Source organism: Lepidochelys kempii, chromosome 5 (genome assembly GCF_965140285.1).
Source record: "Lepidochelys kempii isolate rLepKem1 chromosome 5, rLepKem1.hap1, whole genome shotgun sequence".
In the NCBI taxonomy this organism is placed as follows: domain Eukaryota; kingdom Metazoa; phylum Chordata; order Testudines; family Cheloniidae; genus Lepidochelys; species Lepidochelys kempii.
In genome coordinates, this window is record NC_136384.1 from 32,725,015 (window position 1) to 32,751,357 (window position 26,343).

The following is a 26,343-nucleotide window of genomic DNA, read 5'->3' on the forward strand; positions in this document are numbered from 1 at the left end:
GCTTAGTACATGGAGTTTTTGTATATCTCATTACAGTTATCTGGATCTTTTATCTAAATTGCTAAAGAGATGCCAGTGTATACGTCTGCATCTGTGTATGTGTGTGTATTGAATCCACAGTATGAAAGTATGTCACCTCTGCAGTTTGCAAATGTTTCACTCAGAGCTGATTGGACTGCAGTGAAATAGACTGATCGGTGTCATTCTACTTCTGTTCGTTGTAATTGTTGTAAAAACAAAAAATCAAAAATCAGATTCTTGTTTCTGTTCATAGTTCAAAACATTTTCTGAGCTCTTTAGCCTAGTTCTTGATTTTAAGTTTTACAGTTTTGCCTCAAGAAGAGGACTCCAATTTATATATATCCCGAGAGAGTGTGTCTAAAAATCTCTTCAAATCGTATGCCTTTAGATTGCCATTATGATTCCTGAGCCTTCCCCATCTCATTGCTCTGAGTTCTTCTTTCTGGAAAATATGACTTATTTTCTGCAGCATTTCTAAAAAGTATGGAACTCTTTTCCCGACACTAATGTCTCTCTTTATGTGTTTCATCCCAACTCTTCCCCCGGGATCAGAATTATCCTTCAAGTAGACTCAGTTTTACACGCTACCAGGCAAATCTGTGTTCCTAGCGCTCAGACCTTGGGGCAGGAGGGGTGTTAAAGGATGAATTAGTTATATTAAGAAGTGCTGATTTTTTAAAAATGAAGCTACAGATAATTTCAAACAAGTCTCGTGCTGTCTGAAGATTCCTGCATTCGTGTATTTTTCTTTGTATCCCTCCTCTTCAGGAGCTTGAGAGACATATACGGCGGGACAAATTCTGCCCTTACAAACGTATGTGAGTAGTTCACTGCTAGTGACTTCACAGAATACTCAGGTGAGCCAGGGCACCACGATTTATATGAGAGAGAGAAGAGAGAGAGAGAGAGAGAATCATTGTTTGGATGTATTCATTTGTTCTATTCCATTCGCTAGTTTTTCCATGCACTTGAAGAAACGGAGGGTAATTAACAAAACCTACAGGCTCTCTTTCCTTGCTATTGTGTCTTGATAAGGAACAACCCGCACTACCAATGTTCAACTTCAGAGTGTTTTGTTCACATGAACATCTTGTTTTTGATCTTATTAAGTAATTGTTTAAGTTCACTCTGACTTTTGTCTGCACCAAGGTCATATTCAAAACTGTTCTCATTTCATTTTTTCTAGGTAAATTATCTCTGAACATCCCAAACCAACGTTTGGATGACACGCAGACGATCTGGAGTCTGAATTTCAATTTTAAGACAAGTCAAATAGCTCAACAGTAAGTACTCGATTTTATGTATATAGTTGTAAATTTCAATTTGGGTCACTTAATTGAAAAAAAAAAAACCCAAACCCAGTGACATTTAAGCGCTCTCTATGTGTGGAGGGGATGCTCATTAACACCCTTTTGCAAGATTTCCCTCTGGTCAGTTTTAGTCGAATAAAGCCAGGAACAGTTCAAAATAGCTTTCATGGGGAAGTAATACCAAGATTGTTTTTAACCATGAAAGTCACAAGTTGCAGCAGTTTCTACGTGTTTAAAATCCTTAACATATTTTACAATATTAAGTCTCACTTCTGTGTGGTTTGTGTTTTTCAGCTGAGCTGTGAGTAGTTCAGAAAGGGGGCTGGAAAGAGATCCTGTTTACTGATTGTTTCTGATTGTTGTTTTCTTGATAACAGAGCAAGCCACTGAATGACTGTTTGAGCTCAGGCGCCACAAACATAAACTTAACGGCTAACAATGTCCCAGTCCGTGATGGAGGATCTGTCCGCTCCTCCCAGGGACTCCTGAAGTGTGGACAGAGAAGCTAGTTCATAAGGAGTCAGAAAGAAAGAGAGGCTGGAGTGGGGGCGGGGTGAGAGAGGCGACTCGCGGTATGACTGACCAGAATGCGGTAGCTTTGTATATTTCACTGGCTGCACTGTCATTAGAGAGGAAAGCTGATGCAAAGTTCATCTGCCTGTGCCTTGGGAAAGAGTTGTGTGATTTATTTTGCAGACATCTAGCCTTCCTGACCTGATTTGTTTGTTATGTTTGTATGTATTTTTCCCCCTTCCGTATATTTTCATTGTATCGTGACCAGATACGGGATTTTTTTAAAAAAAATCAAACTCTAACGTGACACTCAGCAATTTGGGCCCGATCCTGTTCTTATGGAAACTAAAATCAGTTTTTGCTAGTATGGACGCCAGGGCGACAAGGATCGGGTCCCCTAGGTTATAACCCAGCCGCGCGGCTGTATGTCCTTGCTGTTGCAATTGAATTGATTCCCGGTAGCTATGGAGCTCTACGAGGGAATTTGCAAAACTGGGATTTCAGCAGTACGTTTATTTATCTCCCCCCACCCCGCAGATTGTGACAAAGCAAGGCGAGGAGCCGTGAGAGAGAGATAAAAAGGGAGGTGGGGTGGGGGAGGTGTATGGGAAATAGAGACACCGGCCAAACCAAATCTCGGCTCCTATCTATGGGGCAGACCTTGAGAAGCAATAGGAAGAGGAAAATAAGGGTGTTACTGTGTCTTTTCTTTCGGAGGCTGTTCAGGTTGGTAGATCTCCAAGGCTAATCCAAACAACGAGCTTGACTTGTGAGGTCCGAAGTCTAGACAGAGCTGGTGGTTCGGCGGCTCCTTATCTGTCTTTGGAATCAGCCAAAAAAAGACTTTCTTAATGTCCACAGCAGCTCTAGGATCTGCCAGGCCAGGAGCCACCACACCTCGCAGACAGGACAACAAATACACCACCTGGAGGCTTTACAGCTCTCTTTATTGTTCTAATGGTGAATGTTTCAAAACATTCAGCTGCCTGTCTCTCCCTCTCCACCTCGCTTCCTCTCCCCACCCACAGACGAAGGGTGTAAACAAGATCGCACGAGGAGTTTACGAAATTGTCGGTTTCTTTTAAAAACCTCTGCATTATACTATTCATTTGGGGGTAAGCCTCCACCTGACTGCCAGAAAAGGGAATGTTCTAATAGGGACCCCGAATCGTGTCATGAGAGCCAGGGTCAAAAATCGTGTTTAGATCGTGTTGCTTAAGTTCAAGTTTTGTGTGTGTGTGTGTGTGTGTGAGAAGCTAAACTCCCTCTTACTCCTCATCATTAGGGAGCGATCGAACCAATTCAATTAAAGAAGAGGAAGTCAGCTCAGATCCCAGATCTTTGGGAACTGGAAATTTAACCTCTTTATGCTAGGTTTGTGGGTACTGCAGGCAATTAAAATGGTTTGGTGCAGTTGAGATGAATGAACATTTAACTCAATAGTAAACTTCGTTTGGACAACCAGGGAAAAGGGAATCCTTTGGTTGTATGTCACCCCGATTTTTTTGATCTTTCAAATTTTTTTGGTTCCTTGTTTGTCTGGACGATTTGTATAGGGTTTTTTGTATAGGGTGTTTTCTTCTCGTACTGTGAATGGGTCTATAGGAATTCTATTTCTATCTATCCAGCAGAGACAGGAGCAGATTCGCATCGCGGCAGTTACAGCGGTGTAAACCCGGAGTATCCCTTTCGGAGTCGTTTCTCGGGGTTTACACCGGTGTAATTGAGATCAGGGCTATAATCATGCTAGTCTATTTTGAGAGAAGGAAGTTGATTGCTATAACCATAGAGCATTGCATACTATTTTCAGTAGATATTGTAATTGAGGGTACTAACCTGAAATTAGGAAATTTGTCTGTAGCCAGCAACTCAATTCCTATACAATTTGGAAGGCTGCAGTTTGTGGATGACCAGTGTTTCTATGTTTAGACTTCATAGTTATAAACACCTTTGTGTTTGGAGCACAACAATTACAACTTATAACTTCCCTAATAATTTCTCATCAAAGACATGTAAACAAAATAGGAGGATCCAATGTTTCAGGGAATTCAGGACTACATTTTCCCCAGAAAAGGATTCTTAACAGTAATCCTGGCACTATTTTTTTCCCTCATGGGTAAAACTTGCTGTTTATTTTGATCTGTCACAAATACAAGGTGTTGTTTGAATTGTGTTAAACTTAGCAGGTATATAGAGATAATGTTAGACGGGTCACTGGGCATGATTAAGTAAAATATGGTGGGAATTAACTTGAAAAGTTTATGAAGGTTTTTACTACAGCTCATAAGTTATCCTTCCTATAGAAATGTGATGTGATGAATAAGTTCTTATAATTAATATGGCACTTTTAAAATAAACCAGGGTTTGGAGTCCAAATATTTTATCCCAACATTAATATCAGGATACAAACTATGGGTCCGATCCTGCAAATGCAGAGCAGAATTCTCCTCATTGGTGTACCTAGTCCCATGTAATTCATTGGACTACTCCTGGGAGTAAGGAATTGCAGGATCAGGCCCTATATATTAGTTCATATAGGGCCTTCTGCTTCTGTTAAAGCCAGTGGAAGATTTACCATTTACTTGTATGGATGCTTGAGCACATAGCTCCTAAGGTAAATAATTATCTCTGGACACTGTCCTACTACCACTGAAGTCAATAGCAAAAGCCCACAGACTTCAATGGGTGGAAAATCAGTGCCTAATTTCATAGTTGAAAATACCAATTTTTCCCAGTCGTTTTTCTCTACTTTGCATTAAATATCTATTTTACCATATATAGCCACACAGTATTTACCATCCAAAACTATTAACCCATCAATACATCACTAAAAAGAACCTTGTTTGGTAATAATTAGAAATCTGAGCCAATATACTTACAGAGCCCAGTGGGCAAAATGTTGTGGAACCAAACAGCCCCTCCTTTACTCAAGTGTAGCACCCTAGAAGACACAATTGTAGGAATTCCTATTTCAGGGACCACTGGCAGGAAAGTATATTTTATGCAAATTGTCTAGACATTATTTTACAGAACTTAGCAAAACTAACAAAACAAAACAAACAATCCTTCCCAAAACAAACAAACAAAACTAATTTAACCTAAATATTTCTGACGTTCTAATTTCAATGCACTACCCCTTTGCAAAATGAAGTGGATAAGGTTTTGCAGAAGTGGGCTCTATCTGTGTGCATTTAAGAGTTTACATATAGAGAATTATCCAGAATTCCTTTCACACCCATTGAAGCCAGTGGCAGTTTGGGGTGTACAAGAAATCTAGGATTCAGTCCAATAAAAGTGAACTGAAAAGCTTTTTAATTTCCCCCCTGTCTAAATCACTATCACTGAAACAGTAGAGTAATTTTACTCACTTGAGTAAGGGCTTTCAGGATCAGGTTCTTCTTGTTTTGCCCATCACCACTGAAGTCAATTAGGTTTTGCTAAGGAATTCAGTGGGAGCAGGATTGAGCCCCTAATGGCTTGTGAGTTCACCTAGTTGTATCAGTTTTGCTTAAAGAAGGTTTCAGTTCAGTTGTCATTTTGCATCTCCTTGCCTCTCAGTGCAATGTAACTGGGGGAGAGGGGGACAAAACAATATTCATACGGAAGCAGTATATTAAAGTTAGTTGGATACTTATACTTCACAATTTTTTAAACAGCAGTTTTGTAAATTCTTATTTATGGGCTTTATAAATTGCAGCACTTTGAACTGGTAAACTTTCAATGCCGTTTGTGTCTACCATGTAAATATATGCACTGATGTATTTTACAACACAGATTGTAGGGCACAGTCTTCAAGCTCTCCATGAATCAAACACTCATTGACTTCAATGGAGCTGTGCCTCTTTTCTTAAATTCGGCCCATTGACTTTCATTACTTTTCAAAGTCAAATATCTCTGCTGATTAAATGTAGGTAATGCCAGAAACAATTAGGCTATATCATGGACCGATCACATGCCAATTTTTTTTTTTCATATACTGTATTAATATCATTTTGGGGTACTAGGAGTTGAAGAATTAGCCATTAAAATTGTCCTGGAAGGAAACATGTCACCTAAATTCTCAGCTCAGCGGTTTGTAGATTTTTTTTTTAAGATTGATTATGTCATTTGGAAATGTCTGAGTTTGCTCTCTCCAGCTAACTTCCCAACACATAGCACCCAAAACACATGAGAAAACAAAGAGACAACAGAAAATCTATTAATGTTTTAACTACCATGAACATTAGTTTTATAACTATTCTGTTATTAATTTTCAATTTTATATAACTTTTTCCAGTAAATATTTTGTCTATTAAAATATTTTTCTTGTTTGAATCAGCTCATTTATTTAGAGATTTATTTTACTATTCTTTACTGCTACCCTGTGTTTGTGCAGTGCTTGATGAAATCTTAGGCACTCTCATAATAAACATGAACAATAATCATGATAATTAGAAGCATAAAAAGCCTGCTTGGTGACTTTAGCACATGAAGACAATAATAATTTGCCTTTATGGACACAAAGCCAGCTCTTCTAAGCATTTAATTTATTCACTCACGCACAGGTTCAAATTCGGGTCTGCTCCTGCTCCCACCCTCATTGCAAAACTCCTGACAAGTTAATGGGAGAAGAACTGGGCCCCAGAGTTCACTGTGCTTCTCCAGGAAAAATGGGAAATAAGAATGAAAGGCGTGAGAAAAAACAGCTTAATCACTGACAGTACATTTGTTTTATGCTGCAAAAAGTGAGACTTTCTAAAACAAAAGGCATGATCAAATGTTGGGCTGAACAATAGGTTCATACAAACAATACACTTATTTAGTAGGTTTTTTATTTTGTTACAATCAGGAATAAGTTGAGTGTGTTATGCCTTTCTTTCTTAATTTTTTTTTTTTTTTTAAATCTTGCTTTAGGATCAGAGGTAGTGACTGGGCCAAAGAGAACAGGGTACCATTGAAAGCAACTGTTAAACAATTCAAAGCACAAAAGTTCATCAAAAGTTAATAGTATGGTCTGCTGTTTCACCTGTTTTAATGACATTGCTAATTGAGCTGTCTCTAACTAGTGCTTGGTGTGAGTTTCTTTGTGTTGTACAATATTTCTTTTTGTTCGTTTTGTTTGGGGTAAAAATGAGTGAAATCAGGCTGAGCTACATGTAGCTGTGGATGTGGGACAGGATCTGGAGAGCACAAATGCTAAGTCTTGTCTTGCAGAGTTTAGGCCAGTGATGCTAGCAGAGGTGCTGGGAGCCCTTCATACTACAATCTGCTTCAGATCAATATCCTTTTTGGCTAATTAAGGCTATGGGGGGGGGGGGGGGAAAGAGTGTCAGCTGCTGTTGGAGCACATCAGTGTTTCTCTGAGGGAGGGCATATTTCTGGCTTCACTTATGGATGATGTGGTGCGGCCTTTACTGAAGCAATCATCAGCTGATACTGACAGCCTGGTATCTGTTACCATTCCTAGTTATAATCCTGTGCAGAGTTGTGGCAAGACAAACAACTCCCAAAGTATGTGGGTGCCTCAGATCTTCATCGGTCTAGGTATAGATCTAAGAAGAACATTGAGGTTAGAATTAGAAGACCTCCTAATGATGGATGAAGATCAGGAGTCCAGGCTGCTATTGTTTATCTATTGCATGCTTTTGATATGGCTGAGGTGAGGTACTGTTGACAGGTCTGTGAACCCTACTGGGAGTAGACAGGTCTGTAATTCAGTGGGGCTGTTAGAGTGTAGTTCTGGGCAATTGTTCTTCTGCCCCAAGATTTCTGTCATGTGGAGTCTGCAGGACTCAGCTCTCCTCCCCCACCTCCCACTGCTGCTCCTCTTGTTCAATGTACATTTGGGTCTATAGGTATTGCTAGTGAGAGGACAGTCTATGGTGTTTACAGTATGGTAATGGCACCAAGCATAGAGGGCCCAGATTCTCTGCTGCACCAAAGATCTAGCCAGCCTTAGCAGTGTGGAGGGGACAGAACAAGGGAGAACCTGGTCCTAGATATCTGTCTAACCTAGAGTGACCAGATATACCGATTTTTATAGGGACAGTCCTGATATTTGGGACTTTGTTTCATATAGGTGCCTATTACCCTCTGCCCCCTGTCCTGATTTTTCACACTTGTTCTCTGGTCACCCTAGTCTCATCTGACTCACTCATTGCTCTGAAGTGCCACCCACTGTTTGGGTGAGATTGAGGAATAGACGAGAACCGGCTGGCTGAGCGTAATCTGGGTAAGACTTGAGGTGATGCTGGTAGGTTGAGGGAAGCTGCCAGCAGATATGGCAAAGATTGTATCTGCCCTTCTTCCTGAGGATGTGTTTCTGCCAGTTCACAATCCGGAGGTATTACTGAATTCTCAGCTATTAGTTGATCATATTGCAGCAGGTTGAAGGATGGCCTTTCCCCCATCATTTTCTGTCATCTGAAGGCTGTTATTGCTTCTTTTGAATGTATACCTCATCCTTATGATCCCGGGCCTTGCCACTTAGATTGCTGCAATGCAGTCTATATTGCATCAAATAAATCACTCTGAACTGAAGCTTGGGCAGAATGCTGCAGCTGCTCATTAAGTTGTGTATCTTGCTGGGAGCACATGACACCAGTGCTCCTGGATCGACACTGGCTGCCTATTAGTTTCCAGGTGGAGTTTAAAGTGTTATTTTTGACCTACAAAGCTCTAAGTGGTCTGCGACCTGCCTACTCGAGAGAATGATTCTCTCCCCATGTGATATGGTCACAGCTGCAGTCAGTGGGAGGTGCTGAAGTTGAAGCCCCTTCAGTATGAAAGAAAGGCAGCTGCCAGCAGTGTGTTTTCTACAAGGGTTCCTCTCTTTTTGAACCTTCCCTTTCCCCTTTGGTCTGCAATAGTTTGAATATGTTGACCTTCAGGGCATACTTCAAGGTCGGTCTATTCACCCAGACTTCTGGGGGGAGGGAAGGGCACAAGAAGGTTTGGTAGCTGTGCTGAAAGAGGATATCAGTTAGGGATTTGATTCTTTCTCTGGATAGTTATTTTCTAGTTTGGGGTTGAGGATTAGCTGCTTAATTTTTTTCAATCTGATTTTATTTTTAATTTGTGGCAAAGGTGCCTTATGCCTCCACTTCAGTTCTGGCCCCTTCCATGCAGGAAAGGGGATATCCATCTACACAAGGGCCCCTTCACACACAGATCTGGGCGGGGGGATGGGGGACGACAATTCCCTTCCTCCCCATCCCCCCGCCCAGATCTGTGTGTGAAGTGCAATGAAATGAAATTTCAAAAGACAGGATCACCTTTCTAGAGTTTGTCTGAACTATGCTGTATGATTCAATGGCAGGGATATAATTCTATACTGAATTCCATAGGATGGTCCAAACAACTTATAGAAAGGTTATCATTTTCTATGGGACTTGTTCAAAATGATTAAGTAAATATAACCAGTGACAATTGATTTAAATCATAAAGAGATCATTTTGGCTTGAGTAGCAGGAAACAGCATCTTCACAGTGAAACTGGGATAGAGAGTCGAAGAATTTCCCCAGGGAAAGAAATGGAAACTCTGTGGGTTGGGACATTTAAAATTAGCCTGGACAAAAAAGTAAATGGCCACAGGGATAATCCTACATTGGGAGGGAAATATTTTATTATCATAAACATTTATTCAAAGCTAAAATGGTGCTAGGTATTTTACAGACAAGTAAATTAGACACAGTCCCTGCCCCAGAGATCTTAAAAATCTAGATCTAATGGTAGACATGACACAAGTGAAAGTAACAACAAAATGGGAACAGTGGGGTAAGAACAACAATAATATTGGATGGTTTCTCACAACCAAGAATTTATAAGGAGACTCCAAATAAGCTTGATTCTTAATTCTGGTTGTCACTACAGTATCTAGCAAAACAGACTGTGACAAAATAATTTATTAAAAAATATAATGTAATTAATTTTAAAACAGATTATTTAACAATAAATTAATCTCTTAAGTGGACAGCATGGTTACAAGTGGAAAACTATGGATATAATTTTATTGCTGACTCTGTGGAATGCTTATATTTCAGACTGCAAACAGTATTCTAAAACTGAGGGCCACGTATTCAAAAGGTGGGCCCTTACTTTTGTGGATGCAAATTTACAAAATACCTGGAGATAGATTCCTATGTTTTTATCCTCAATAGTATAAACAATGTGGCACTACAAAACAAAACAAACAGAGTAAAGGTATTCAAAGTAGTAGCTCAGATCATGAGGTCTAGCTGGATCTTGGTGTGGGAGGCTTGGGTAGGGACAACCGTGTCTTTAGTTTAAATCTCCTTTGTGCTCCTATGATCCTGGAGCCAGTCAGGTGCCAATTCAACCTAAGGTTCAAATTAGGTCAGCCTCAGGGCTGCTCTAATTTATGAAGGCTGGCAATAGCTCCCTAGGGGTCATTGTACAGCTGAGGCTCACTGGAGCATAGCATCATCTGTCCACACTTCATTCCATCCTGAATGTATCCCCCTCCCACTCCTGACACATCCTATGTGCAGGAGGGTTTGGCAGAGAGTCCTACTCCTGTCCCTTTTGCCCCACTCCCACAACACAGGGCGGCCAGAGTACGCATTGAGGAACTGACCCAGGATGTTTAAAAATGCCATATGTCTACTGAATAAGCTAACCCTCCCCAAAGATGTTTTGAAAGAACTAGTTCTACACTTAATCATCCAAATGTTCACTCTGTTTGCCCCTAGAGAGTTTCAAGGTCATAATGAAAAAGTTAGGGATTTTCCCACAGCAAGCTCAGTCTCTGTGTGAGGATTGGAGATTCTGCTTGGTTCAGCCTTTTATATCAGAATACAGGGGCAATGTATTGTCATTTAGGGACTGACTGAAAACCACCCAAGCTGCCTGTCTGTTGGCTTAGTTATGTTTTACCTACTCTAATATTCAATAAAGTTGTGGGCTTTTCTTCTTCCAGCCAACATATGTGTGTCTTCATTTGAGCATGCTTTTTGCAACCTTGATTCTGTATTTCTCTTTCTAAAATATTTACAGCTTCTCTTTCATTTGTCTCTGTCCTGGCTCTGTTAATTCTCTGTCATGATGTGTTAGAGTCTAAATTGAACTAATTGTGGAAAGTAAATGTGGCATAGTGATATTTTAAACAGAACCTCACAAAGCAGGTAAATCCCACTTTCTCAATATCTGGTAATTTACACAGTCCAATGGTCACATTCTGCCTCAGATTATATATTGGTCAATTCCAATGACTTGAGGGCAGTTTCCTGATGGATAAGTCAGGACAGAATTTGACCCTTACAGTTTGCCTTGGTGGTCTGATGCAATCATATTTATAAAGTCATACATTTTTAAAAGTCAGAATAAAATGAAAGGGTCTATTTGGAAATCTTTATTCTTTCACTAGTCAAAAAATGCATGTGTTTGTTTTGATATACATCACATATGATGCTGTTTGCTATACATCATTAAATGCTGTGCCCATCAGTAGTTTTATTCTTATACCATTGTGCTGAGCAGGAAGTGATGCTAATACATAACGCTTAGGGTGACCAATGGGACACCACCCGGGGCTGGCCCGAGCCCTCCTCCCAACCCCCAGCCTTCACAGGGCTGGCCTGAGCTGCTCATCTGATCCCCACACAGGGCTGGCCTGAGCCACTCTCCCAAGCTCCCCTCCATCCTCTCCACGGGGCTGGCCCCAGCTGCTCGCTCTAGCCCCCCTCCCCGCGGGTGGGGCAGGCAGGGTTCAAACGAGCAGCAATGTACAGACTAGATCATGGAGTGACCATATATTCCAAAGGCTGGGGCTGCTTGTTCAAGCTCTGCCTGCCCTGCACCTGAGCCCTGCCTCCCCGCTGCGTGGGGCTGGCATTGCTTCTGCTCCTCCCCCGCCCCGCGCACATTCCAACTTTTTTTGACAACTAAGCAAGAGCAAACGGGACAAATGGCCACTTTTGCCAAAAAAGTCAGGGCAGAGCTTAAAAAAGGGACTGTCCTGGCCAAAACTGGACATATGGTCACCCTAATAATGCTTCAACTATACAGGAACATGAGAGAAAATCCTACTTCTCTTTCAAAAGTCCGCTCCTGTTGAGTTACAAAGCTGCATATATTGATGAGGGAAGGATGTGAAACTCCAGGAGGTGAGGGCTATTGCATATGGGAGTGGCCAGCTGCTGCTGCATATGCTACAGAATCAACCAATCACCTTTGCCCCTGTCTCTGCAGGCAACTTGAAACCGAGCCCTCCACAAACTGCAGCCATTAGCATCAGACTTGTGTACAGATTTGTTAAGGTCCAAGCTATCAACACCTGAGTCCCCAGAGTGGTGGAGACTCAAACTGCAGCCAGCCCTGGGCTGCCATGAATGGTTATGATCAATAATAGGCTGAAGTGGTGTATCATGGGAAACTGGACCCACTAGATGCCATTGAGGGGAAAAAACAAACAATGAACACCAATGCAACCTTCCTCCTGTTCCTCCCCCGGCACGTCCTACTTCTGGGCATAGTGCCCAAGGAAATGGCTGCACTCTTAGGCCAGTGCTGTCCCTGACCATGGCTGTCAAAGTGTATACATGCCTATGGATGTTGGACTGGTCTGACCAGCTACACTTCTCTGCAACATACTGAGATGCCTCTGTAAGGTCATATGTGTTAGCCACCTATTTTTGCTTGTCCCTTGAGTGGTTGTTTAAAATAGGTTTCATTGTAATAGCTGTCATAGTTCCTGGGCTAGCTATACCTCTGCCCCCTTCCTGGTCTCTCTGTGTGCACTCCCGCAGATCACAGAACTTGTGCCTTACCTCTCCTGGGGTGAAATTTCACAATTTTCCTGCCCTTAGAGCAGGCCCCAGGCTACAATACTCTGTGTATCAACCCTGCTTATCCAGCAGGTCTGACCAGCGGTTCTTCCTGCTGGGAGTCTGTGACCATTGGTGTGTAAAGTTACAGCTGGTGAAACAATTTTTGTGGAAACAGTGTTTGGTTTTTGTTCAGAAAATGCCTTTTTGATTAAATTTCATTGAGAAAACAATGGAAGAATCTATTTTGAAAATGTTACTGTTCCATTTCAAGACTTTTGGAATAGAACATGTTGATTTTTCATTTTGAAGCATCTTTTGGTTTAGAAATTTACTTAATTTTATATAAAAATTGTAGAAATCAGAGCAAAATGTTTTGAATTTATTGAAACAAAACATTTTGACTGACCTGAAATAAATGTTTTTTTTGAATTTTATTTAGCAAAATAGTTTCAAGAATTTTGGCTTTGGATCTCAATGTGGAACAATTTTTTTAAAAAATCTTTATTTTGCTTTTTTTACAGGAAGGAATATTCTTTTCCCAATCAGCTCTAGTCCAGCCTACTTAAAACCAAAGTATTATTTTGCAAAATGAACAAAGCATAAGAGAAAAAGGATTTTAAAACAACAAACAGTCCACACACATATATATCTTACCTAGAGGCTTGCCATCCCTTCATGATACCTACACAGGCTTAACTTCTTTAGACACCCTAGCGGGATGTCTTGTGTCTCAGTCTAATTCCCCTGGACAATTCTCCGTTCTCTCAAGAGTATTTCTTTATTTTGTGTTTCTGTGATTGTGGGATTTGGCTCTTCTGGACAAAACCAGCTGTTCAGGTTGGCGGTAAAAATTGTCAAAGCTGTCATTGTCCTGTAACAACCCTCAAGTGTTTGGTGAGATGTGGCTTACCTCAGGTCATTCTTTCCTTACCTGCTTGCAGCCCCCAATTAAACTAAACTAATATATTCATACACTAAACATCACAATAATCAGCTCAACGCAGCAGCCATACATTGTTACAGAAAAACTCAAACTCCATCACAACATCCTATATCAAGTCAAAACCACAGAGCCAAATTCTGAACTGGTGAGGATTCCAACAGGAGTGACCTATGCACATCTAAGGATAGAATTTAGACCAAAGCATGAATCTGCCTGAAGACATTGCAGAGTATTTTCTCCTCAGACACTCTTCACATATTTGTTTTTCTTAAGGTACTACAGTCTTTTCTTTTTTGTTTTTCTTGTGAATAGATGAGGACCATAGCAGTGTCCTAAGGAACCGTGCCTTAGATTTCTGCTGTGAAACAATGTGATTAAAGTTACGCTTTATTTGGAAATCACTGTATAGAATTCCCTATCACTGGCCTGTGCTGTGGACAAAATAGGTTCCCAAGAAGGAAGTATGGATGAAATGGCCTGATCCTGCAAGGTGCTAAGCACTCACATCTCTCACTAACTTCAGTGGGAATTGAGAGTATTCAGCACCTCACCTACGCAGCTCTGAACCTTTCAGGGTTTGGCCCTAAGAGCCCCAACCTATTCTCATGTAAATCAATGACAAAACTCTCATTGAATTCCATGGTGCAGGATCAGGGCCTAAGTGAGCAGAACTGAAGAAAGAGTGCTTGAAGGTGTATCAGAAACAGTAATTCATCAATAATATTTATGAGTCTAAGTCAGCCTTGCAAATTTTTACTCACCTACTTGCCTTGGGCAATTTTTTTTAAACAGGGTAATAAAATATCATTAGTTTTTTTCATTATTAATCACCATGGTAAAGGGCAGACAGGTATGGTAAATTTTAATGACAGCCATTCAAGCTGGGTTAATATTAGAGCTAGTCGAATAATATTTGCAAATGATTTATTTGATGATTTATCCCAACATTTCATGAATACATTATTTGTGAATACATTTTTCGTCTAGCTCCATGGACAATTAATAAATATTATTCAGATACCCTGCCCATGCTATTTTTTTCTATCAACTAACAGATTGGTTATTCACTAATAAATTTGCTTTGTTATTCAGTCAGCTCTAGTTGATGTACTAGCCTTTTGCTTCTGGAGAATGGAGTTCAAATACATTTCAGGCCACAGCTAAAATGTATTTCCTATGTGGAGCAGCAGTTTAAGGAGGCTCTAGCATCCATCACAGTGGCTCAGTAGCAGCACCTGCCAACACCATGGCCAGTTTATAGAGGGCTAGCTGAGCGCCTCTGTTTTCCCTTGGGGAGTTTCATGGGGGTCCATGATCTCAGAAGTCCTCCGCTCCTGGGTCATGTAGGTTGGGGCCTTCCATGTATTTCCCCAGAAGGCGTTACCCTTTAACAAGGCTCCGGCATCCTCAAGGAAGAAGGGAGACTTAGCACCAGTACTAGGCAGCTGGGAGAGAGGGACAGTGAAACCCTCCCCCAACCCAGAGTCAGGATGTTAGGGTCCCATGGTCCAGAAGAACATCTTCTCTCAGCAATGCCAGGAGGCAGTGTCCCTATAGCCTTGGAAGCCCCAAATATATCAGCAGTTCCAGACTCTGAGTTTTGTAGGGTTGAGAGATTCACAGAAGGATGTGGACAAGCTGGGTTGCTGAGCAGGAAAGTTAGCTAATGGGCAGCCCTGTCACGACCCTGAAACACAGAGGCACCAGGGTGTATGCTGCATAACTGATCAATGGACCGTCCTCCCCGTTGCAGCTGATGCCTGCTAGGGACTCACCCTGGCCAGCAGCTGTAGGGCCATGGTTGTTTCCCTTTTCCTCAAGGAATGGGGAGCTTGTGTGGAGGGACGGGCACATCCTCTGAGGGAAAAGCTTATATTTAAATCACACACAAAAAACCTACACTAAAAGAACATTGTTAAGGATGCAAAGTCAAACACTCAAAAGTCAGGAAATGCCAGACTTAAGCTTGTCCAGAAAACCTCAGTTCACTCCTCTTGTATGTACGCACTATGGTTAAGGCTAAGATTATGTCATGGACGTCACGGAATTCGTGACTTCCAGCAACCTCTGTGAGAGTGGCAGCCCTGCAGCTGACCAGCCACTGCAGGCAGAGGGACCCTGGAGCTGATCAGCAGCCGCAGCCATGGGCGGGGGAGGGAGGGAGCTCCCCGCAGCTCCCAGCTGGCAACAGCAGGTGACCCAGAGCTGCTCAATACTGGCAGGAGCCCCCCTGCAGCTCCACTGCCACCACGGACAGACGGTGACCTCCCCCTGCAGCTCCCAGCCCACAGGGCAGTGGGGGGACCCCTCCCAGTCTCTGGGCAATGGGGTCCCTGCAGCTCCCAGCCATTGTGGGAAGGGGGAGCAGAGTGCTGGACCCTCCTCCTTCCCCATTTTGTCAGCGATGCTTTTAGCGAAAGTCAGGGACAGGTCACGGCTTCCATGATATTTTGTGTATTGCACGTGACTTGTTCTATGACAAAATCATAGCCTTACTTATGGTACCGTCTTTAGTTATATGACGACATTATTTTTTTCCACAGAACCTTCACCTTAATGAGCGGCTATTCAGTATTTTGTGTTTTCTTTATTGTTCAGTGGGTGGCCCCATGCTTTATTTACTGCACACTCTTTGAAAATTGCTGTGAAGGCAGAGTTATTAATTTCCTCATGGGCTCTTCACTACAGTATCTGAATTCTTCACAAATAGTTGATGGGGGAAGCAGGAGATGTGATATATCTTGATTTTAGTAAGGCTTTTGACACTGTGCCACATGACATTCTCATAAGCAAATTAAGGAAATATGAGCTACATGAAATTACTAAAAGGTTGATGCACCACTGGTGAAAGACTGTATTGAAAGAGTAGTTATCAATGGTTCACTGTCAAACTGGGAAGGTATACCTAGAAGGGGCCCACAGAGGTCAGCCCTGAGTCCAAATTTCAATAATTTCATTAATGACTTGGATAATTGAGTAGAGAGTATGCTTATAACATTTTTGGATGACACCAAGCAGGGAGGGGGTGAAAACACTTTGGAGGACAGGATTAGAATTCAAAATAACCTTGACAAATTAGAGATGAAATTCAATAAAGGTAGGTTCAAAGTACTACACTTAGGAAGGAAAAATCAAATGCACAACTACAAATGGGGAATAACTGGCTAGGCGGTAGTACTGCAGAAAAAGATCTGGGGGGTATAGTGGAACACAAATTGAATATGAGCTAACAATGTGATGCAGTTGCAAAAAAGGCTAATATCCTGGGGTGTATTAACAGGAGTGTTATCTGTAAGATACAGGAGCTAACTGTTCTGCTGTGTTCGGGACAGGTCAGGCCTCAACTGAATATTGTGTTCAGTTCTGGGTGCCACACTTTAAGAAAGATGTGGATAACTTGGAGACCGCCTGGAGGAGCACAACAAAAATGATAAAAATCTTATATAACCTGACTTATGAGGAAAAATTAAAAAAAAACAAACCTGGGAATATTTAGTCTTGAGAAAAGAAGACTGAGTGGGGGACTTGATAGCGGTTTTCAACTATGATAAGAGCGGTTACAGAGAGGACAGTGACCAATTGTTCCTTATGTCTATTGAAAATAGGAGAAGTAATTGGCTTAAACTGCAGCAAGGGAGATTTAAGTTAGATATTAGGAAAAACATACCCTAATATGGAGCTTGGTTAGAAAGTATGTGTATACGAAACAGGGGAATCACACCCCTAACTTGTAGTGTAGACATAGGCTATCAGGTTAGTTAAGCTCTGGAATAGGCTTCTAAGGCTGGTTCTGAAACAGCCAGCATTGGAGGTTTTTAAGAACAGGTTGGAGAAACACTTGTCAAGGATGGTGTAGGTTTACTTTGTCCTGCGGCAGAGCAGGGGACTGGGCTTGGTGTCCTCCTGAGGTCCCTTCCAGTCCTACATTTCTATGATTCTATATTCATGAATTTGTTTTCACAGCGCTCCTGTGAGGTGAAGGGATGGTATTTTTCCCATTTTGCAGATGAGGAACTGAGGCACAGAGAGATTAAGGTCAAATAGTCCATTAATTTTGAGTTGCTACTTTGAAACACCTACAACCAGATTTTTCAGAGAATGTAGCATTATATAGCACTCAAAGTACAGCTCCTATTGACTTTAGTTGCACCCTTTAAGTATTCAGCACTTCAGCAAATCAGTCCCCAGGGTCTCAAGTCAGGCATCCAGAAAACGAGGAACACACAATTAGTGACCACCTGTGAAAAGTTTGGTTTCATTGACTTCCCTAGCAGCACACAAGAATTCTATGGCAGAGGTAGGAATAGAAATCAGTAATCCAGGGCAGCATTCAATTATCTTAACCATGAGACCCTTTTTTCTCTTCCTACAACCCCTGCCTCATTCACTACATACCTTTCATCTCCTGCAACACATGAAGCAGACCCCTACAAGGCTCCTGTGGAAAAAATAGCATGTGATCATATAACTAATGATTATCATAATACATTGCACAATGTTGAGGTGGTGGTGGTGGTTGCGGGGGGGGGGGGGGGGGGAGAGGAGAATTAAGGTTGCACAGGCATTCTGGCATTTCCTAACTTTTGAGTGTTTGACTTTGCAACCTCAGTAATGTTCTTTTAATGTAATGTTTTCATGTGTGATAGATTAATAGATCGATTTGTATAGTGCTAGGGAGAGGACGGTCACTATGGAAGGAAAAAACAAGCAAATAGATATATTGGATAGAATGATAAAAGGCAGTGAGGCTAGGGTCACCTTTTCTTGGGGAGGGGAAGGAGGTGAAGAAAGGCCAAATGTGAATGAGATATAAGATGTTACGGTCTGAGAAGGACTTTTAAAAATGTAAATGCCCCCATCCCCCCATCACCATGTAAATAATTTATAACACTCTAGCTGTGCACATTGTTAGCCCATGCTACCTCACAATAGTTACTCCTTTCACCCTCCTCCTCCCTCCCCCTTTCTCTCCGATTGTTAGGGAGCAGTGACTGTTTACCTCTATGTTTATACAGTGCCCAGCATAATGGGGCCCCAGTCCTGACTGGTGTCTGTGGGCACTGCTGTACACACTTTTATATATAATTTCATGGGTAAAATTTTCAAAAATGATTAAATGATTTAGGAGTCCAAGTCCCATTTTCAAAAGTGATTTAGACAATTAGGTGTCTAAATCACATAGGTGATTTTGAAAATTGTATCCCATGTACCAACAGTTTGATTTACCTCTTGTGACTGTTTAAGAATTTAACAGATGTTGACCCTCTAATCCACAAGTGGTTTACCCTATCCTAGAACCCACATGACCTGAGGCCTTAGTCTTGGTTTCCAGTCCCCATCTGATCTTCTCATGCTGTGGCGCCAGGGCCTGGAAGTGAAGCTTACTCTGAAACAAAGCAGCAAAATCAGTCTACTAAGATCTACAAAAATTGTGCTTAAAAAGTGTAACAGGATTCCTGACTTTATTGTGCAATCACTGTAAATATAGGTTGACACAGATTATCTACATTTACACTGTCCATTTAGACCAAATCCCTCTTTTATTGATAAACTCTTTAAAATTAAAGTGCATGGTAGACTGAAACACTGCTTAGGAGCGAGGGTCTTCGGAGTTCCCGGCAGCTCCAGGTTCTCAGATAACAGGCATCCATACCACTGATCATGTGCTTCTTCCAAGCAGCACTGCATGCATGATTGTGTAATGAAAGCTATATAGAGAGAAACTGGTCACATGCTGTTATATCTTTTGTCAAGGTTCCTCCCCCACTCTGAACTCTAGGGTACAGATGTGGGGACCTGCATGAAAAACCTCCTAAGCTTATCTTTACCAGCTTAGGTCAAAAACTTCCCCAAGGTACAAAATATTACCCCCGTTATCCTTGGACTGGCCGCTACCACCACCAAACTAATACTGGTTACTGGGGAAGAGCTGTTTGGACGCGTCCTTCCCCCCAAAATACTTCCCAAAACCTTGCACCCCACTTCCTGGACAAGGTTTGGTAAAAAGCCTCACCAATTTGCCTAGGTGACTACAGACCCAGACCCTTGGATCTTAAGAACAATGAACAATCCTCCCAACACTTGCACCCCCCCTTTCCTGGGAAATGTTGGATAAAAAGCCTCACCAATTTGCATAGGTGACCACAGACCCAAACCCTTGGATCTGAGAACAATGAAAAAGCATTCAGTGTTTTACAAGAAGACTTTTAATAAAAAATAGAAGTAAATAGAAATAAAGAAATCCCCCCTGTAAAATCAGGATGGTAGATATCTTACAGGGTAATTAGATTCAAAAACATAGAGAACCCCTCTAGGCAAAACCTTAAGTTACAAAAAAGATACACAGACAGAAATAGTTATTCTATTCAGCACAATTCTTTTCTCAGCCATTTAAAGAAATCATAATCTAACACATACCTAGCTAGATTACTTACTAAAAGTTCTAAGGCTCCATTCCTGTTCTGTCCCTGGCAAGAGCAGCATACAGACAGACACAGACCCTTTGTTTCTCTCCCTCCTCCCAGCTTTTGAAAGTATCTTGTCTCCTCATTGGTCATTTTGGTCAGGTGCCAGCGAGGTTACCTTTAGCTTCTTAACCCTTTACAGGTGAGAGGAGCTTTCCCCTGGCCAGGAGGGATTTCAAAGGGGTTTACCCTTCCCTTTATATTTATGACATCTTTCAACTACACAGAGCTGGTCCTAGAAGGAATACCTCTAGACAGACATTCCACCCATCCATCTACTTTTCTATTGTACATTCATATGAGATTGCATCATAGCCACTCATGGGACATTTATTAGCACTCTGATAAATTGCTGAGGTAAATGACTATATCATTAGACAGTGTATCTGTGCTACACAGTCTCTACGCTATCCCCATACAAACACTAGCTTTGCTAATATTTACTGTAAAATCTGTATTGTCTATTTTGAATGAGAAAATGCATCATCATATTGTCTATATTGAAAGCCACACTTAGTTTTCCTTTATTTACTATAAGAATCTTTTGACAGGTTTCAGAGTAACAGCCATGTTAGTCTGTATTCGCAAAAAGAAAAGGAGTACTTGTGGCACCTTAGAGACTAACCAATTTATTAGAGCATAAGCTTTCGTGAGCTACAGCTCACTTCATCAGATGCATATCGTGGAAACTGCAGCAGACTTTATATATACACAGAGAATATGAACCAATACCTCCTCCCACCCCACTGTCCTGCTGGTAATAGCTTATCTAAAGTGATCATCAGGTGGGCCATTTCCAGCACAAATCCAGGTTTTCTCACCCTCCACCCCCCCACACAAATTCACTCTCCTGCTGGTGATAGCCCATCCAAAGTGACAACTCTTTACACAATGTGCATGACAATCAAGTTGGGCTATTTCCTGCACAAATCCAGGTTTTCTCACATCCCCCCCACCCCCATACACACACAAACTCTCTCTCCTGCTGGTAATAGCTCATCCAAACTGACCACTCTCCAAGTTTAAATCCAAGTTAAACCAGAACATCTGGGGGGGGGGGTAGGAAAAAACAAGAGGAAACAGGCTACCTTGCATAATGACTTAGCCACTCCCAGTCTCTATTTAAGCCTAAATTAATAGTATCCAATTTGCAAATGAATTCCAATTCAGCAGTTTCTCGCTGGAGTCTGGATTTGAAGTTTTTTTGTTTTAAGATAGCGACCTTCATGTCTGTGATTGCGTGACCAGAGAGATTGAAGTGTTCTCCAACTGGTTTATGAATGTTATAATTCTTGACATCTGATTTGTGTCCATTTATTCTTTTACGTAGAGACTGTCCAGTTTGACCAATGTACATGGCAGAGGGGCATTGCTGGCACATGATGGCATATATCACATTGGTGGATGTGCAGGTGAACGAGCCTCTGATAGTGTGGCTGATGTTATTAGGCCCTGTGATGGTGTCCCCTGAATAGATATGTGGGCACAATTGGCAACGGGCTTTGTTGCAAGGATAAGTTCCTGGGTTAGTGGTTCTGTTGTGTGGTATGTGGTTGTTGGTGAGTATTTGCTTCAGGTTGCGGGGCTGTCTGTAGGCAAGGACTGGCCTGTCTCCCAAGATTTGTGAGAGTGTTGGGTCATCCTTTAGGATAGGTTGTAGATCCTTAATAATGCGTTGGAGGGGTTTTAGTTGGGGGCTGAAGGTGACGGCTAGTGGCGTTCTGTTATTTTCTTTGTTAGGCCTGTCCTGTAGTAGGTAACTTCTGGGAACTCTTCTGGCTCTATCAATCTGTTTCTTTACTTCTGCAGGTGGGTATTGTAGTTGTAAGAAAGCTTGACAGAGATCTTGTAGGTGTTTGTCTCTGTCTGAGGGGTTGGAGCAAATGCGGTTGTATCGCAGAGCTTGGCTGTAGACGATGGATCGTGTGGTGTGGTCAGGGTGAAAGCTGGAGGCATGCAGGTAGGAATAGCGGTCAGTAGGTTTCCGGTATAGGGTGGTGTTTATGTGACCATTGTTTATTAGCATTGTAGTGTCCAGGAAGTGGTCTCTTGTGTGGACTGGACCAGGCTGAGGTTGGTGGTGGGATGGAAATTGTTGAAATCATGGTGGAATTCCTCAAGGGCTTCTTTTCCATGGGTCCAGATGATGAAGATGTCATCAATATAGCGCAAGTAGAGTAGGGGCTTTAGGGGACGAGAGCTGAGGAAGCGTTGTTCTAAATCAGCCATAAAAATGTTGGCATACTGTGGGGCCATGCGGGTACCCATAGCAGTGCCGCTGATCTGAAGGTATATAAGAATCTTCTGTATTTAAATTTCTTAAGACAGTTGGTGTAATAAAACTGTAATGACTGCATAAAGGTGTAGATAATAAGGGCAGCTCTCCAACCCCACAGGTTAAAGGTGGGACACTGGCCTTTAATATATGTAAAAAGAAAAGGAGTACTTGTGGCACCTTAGAGACTAACAAATTTATTTGATCATAAGCTTTCGTGAGCTACAACTCACTTCATCGGATGCATACTGTAGCTCACGAAAGCTCATGCTCAAATACATTTGTTAGTCTCTAGGGTGCCACAAGTCCTCCTTTTCTTTTTGTGGATACAGACTAACACGGCTGCTACTCTGAAACCTTCAATATTTGTGTAAAGCTTAAAATCGAGGGACATAAAGTAGTATAGGAGAAAGCCTGACACTGCTCAGATACTATTGCAGACAAATACTTAGATGGGAAGATAGGTTCAGAGGTCATTAAGAATGTTTGCAGAATCTCAATTTCACTTTTCAGTGTCTCTCATATTTGTGGTTTTACCGTATTTTACAGTAATTATAGGGAGGTGAAAGTAGGTCCATGTGAGATAAAGGTATATTTGAATAAATTATAGTGGCTTCCCCTCCTATTTGAAATATGTCGTTGCTATGAACAATAGAGTAGCTGTTTAAAAGTGATAGAGTAGAGCTGCTCCACACTTGAATTTTTCACATCTGCACCTTTTAACAATGAAGAGTGTGGGACCCACTCTGCTCTCAGTTACACCTGAGTATCCCCATTGAAGTTATTGTGGCGGCAGCATCTGTGTAATTGAGAGTAGAATTTGGCCCACTTTGTTGAAGTTCCTCCATTGAAAGCTGTTCCACCCCTTTTGGCTTAATCTGCGCGCCTTCAGTGGAATGTAATCCCACTCTTGTGTAAGTGTAATGTGACTCGAGTTGCAGCCGATAACTGGATGGGGGAACACAGAGTTTGCATAGCTTAAGTGCAAAGCCTCATTATATGTCTCTCTTGTGTAAATTACATGAACAGTTGAGTCAGATAAGGATCACATTCTCCTCTCATTTTGCTTGCACATATCCCATTGACAATAATGTGAGTTCAGCACATGGACTGACAAACTAATATATGTACCATGCCATATGCACCATTTTCTTTATCATGTAATTTAATTTTGGTAATAATATAATACTTTTTATGAGCTTTTTCTGCAATCTAACACTGTGTACAGCACCATTCACAAAATATTTCGGGTGTTTCATTATTCAAACCCAATTTAAAAGCAGCATCAAGTATCTCATTAATTTAACATATTTCTTTCAAAATACTGAAAGTCATGAAAAATGATATATGTGGGTAGTGTTTTTATTTATTCATATATTTTTATAGATTTGGATTACAAAATTGGGCAAAATTGCACAGAGAGTTTGTTTTTAAGTTCGAGACTATTTAGAATTACAGCGTTCAGACTTTCAATAAAGGTTGAAGCAGAGTATTTCATCAATGAGCTGAAAAAAACAAAAACCTGTTTTTCACTCCAATGTGTTGACTTCCATTGTCAGTTATGTTGCAATGCACATTCTGCCAGGCTCTTCGCTTACACCTGATGCTGTAATGTGATGTGCATAAATGGAATGGACCCCTGAGCCTGTGTAGCCCTTGAAACAAATGGGGGGAGTTTGTCTACACAGCAATCCTTTCAGTATCAGGACCTGAGAGTCTACATTTACTTTTAAATTCCAATGGATAGTCCAATGTAGAGGTTGATGGTATATTGGTAGTGGCCAGTGTTTCTAGCAGCAAATTTGGTGATAATTTTTGCTAGGTGGCAGCTCTTGGTGCTTTCAATGGCCAGTTGAAAACCTTTGATTTGTAAACAGACTAACAGCAAGGGATGAAAATCTGACCCACTGATTTCACTGGCTTCTGGTCAGAATAACTTGTCCAGGTAAGACAGTGTCTGCCAACAATGTGGGAACTTTTTTTCCTCTCCAGATTCTTTGGAAAGTTGAAATTGCTGAGGGAATTAATCTCCTCCTTCCGCCCAACCCAAGTTAAAGTAACGCTGTAATTAATAATTAATGGCTAATGACTTTCAGTGGGACCTAGGGGTGACCAGAGAGACCCTGGATATGAGGTCTGATTTTCATGTAAACAGGATGCTTCAGGATATGAAAATAATTTCTATTGCTCTCATATTTTTCATATGAAGAGCTGAATTTCCTATCCATGTACTTAATGCAGAGTCAAAAATCATCCTTCCCATCTGCTTCTTAGGGTTTGACTTTACAAAAAAATGGACAATACAATGTCTAGTGCAAGTCTTTTCATTGTTTTCCTATCTCAGGGCTACTCTTGCTGTGTAGCCCAATAGATAAGGTACTAAACTGGGAGTCATGGAACCCAGGCTCTTTTTGTAGCTTTGCTACTGACCTGCTCTGTACCCTTTGGCAAGTCACTTCAGGAATTTGGTGCCCTTCTGAATATTTAGGCTCCTAAATATCTTTAAAAATCTGGCCCTTCACTGCTCTCTGATTCTGTTTTCCCTCCCACCTTTTGTCTGTCCTGTCTATTTAGAATGTAAGCTGTTTGTGGCAGGGTCTCTCTGTTGCTGTGTGTACGTAAAGCACCTAACTTAGTTGAGGCATCTAGCTGCTGTAATACAATTAATAATAATGGTGTGTCTCAGACTTGAGAGATCTAGAAATTATTTACTTTCTGACAACATATGTTGATGGAAAAACATTTTCCCTCTCATTTTCACTGAAAAATTTGTTCATGGATATTTGGGTTTTCATTAAGAAACGGAAAGCACAGAAAACAATTATGTTTCAGTTTTTGGCAACTGAACACCAAATATGTTTGGTTTAAGACAAATGTTCAGTTTTTCAATGACAACCCAAACTTTTTTTTAATAAAAAGGACATTTTTCATGAAAATTTCTGCTGTCATAAAAGCTGCTTAAAAAAAAATCCCTGAAAGGAACTCACTTGGTATTTATTCTGGCATGCAAACTGTCTACAAAAATAACATTGTGTATATGTATATATTGACTAACGTTAGCTATTCTGAGGACTGGAAACCCTTTTCAAGTGAAGATAGCCACTACAATTTAGGATTGCGAGCACTGATGAGCCTACAAACTAAATAATCTTACATCATGGGATGAAAGATTACATATTACATCTTACATATGGGAGAAGCAGAGAACTTCAGATCCTACTCGTTTCCTTCATTTCTATGATGAATTAAAAAAAAAAAGAACACATTTGTGAGGAGAATTAAGCAACCAACACTTTTTATAAAAACCTGTCAAGATTAATTGCTGTTTTCATTCATGAGTGGTAGAATGTTTTTGAAGATTCTCATCTTATTAGATTCAGTATTTCATATTCACTTGTTTTTCCATTGCTCATATCCTCATCAGTAATGTGCATAATGATGGGGTTTTGATGACAATATTTATATCACTAAGAAAATCAGACTAGAAAAGTATGGCAGTCTCTACTGGAAGAAATTAGAATTATTTTTTTTCCCTTTGGTTGCTGCCTTTTTCAAGAAAATTGACTTATTGATGTAACTCAGCTTGTTATTTTTTATGGATAGATTTATCTCTGTGCAAAGGGCAAACACAAAGTTTGAAATTTACCCCTCTGCGTAGGGCCAACAGCTGACCTCTATGCACCCATAAGTAATCAAAATGGGGCTTATAGGGTTTGTAATACATACTCATGCTGGTTTTCTGCCCTAAAGAGACTTTGACCAAGGCCTTTAACATGGAGCCTACATCATGTACTGGGTTTCAGAGTAGCAGCCGTGTTAGTCTGTATTCTCAAAAAGAAAAGGAGTACTTGTGGCACCTTAGAGACTAACAAATTTGGGAGCTGAAGCTCACGAAAGCTTATGCTCAAATAAATTTGTTAGTCTCTAAGGTGCCACAAGTACTCCTTTTCTTTTTTCATGTACTGGGTCTTCTTTCAGCCTCTATGAATAATAAATGAAATTCATCCTATGTTAATAAACTGTAGACTGGCATGTTCATCATCATCTAATA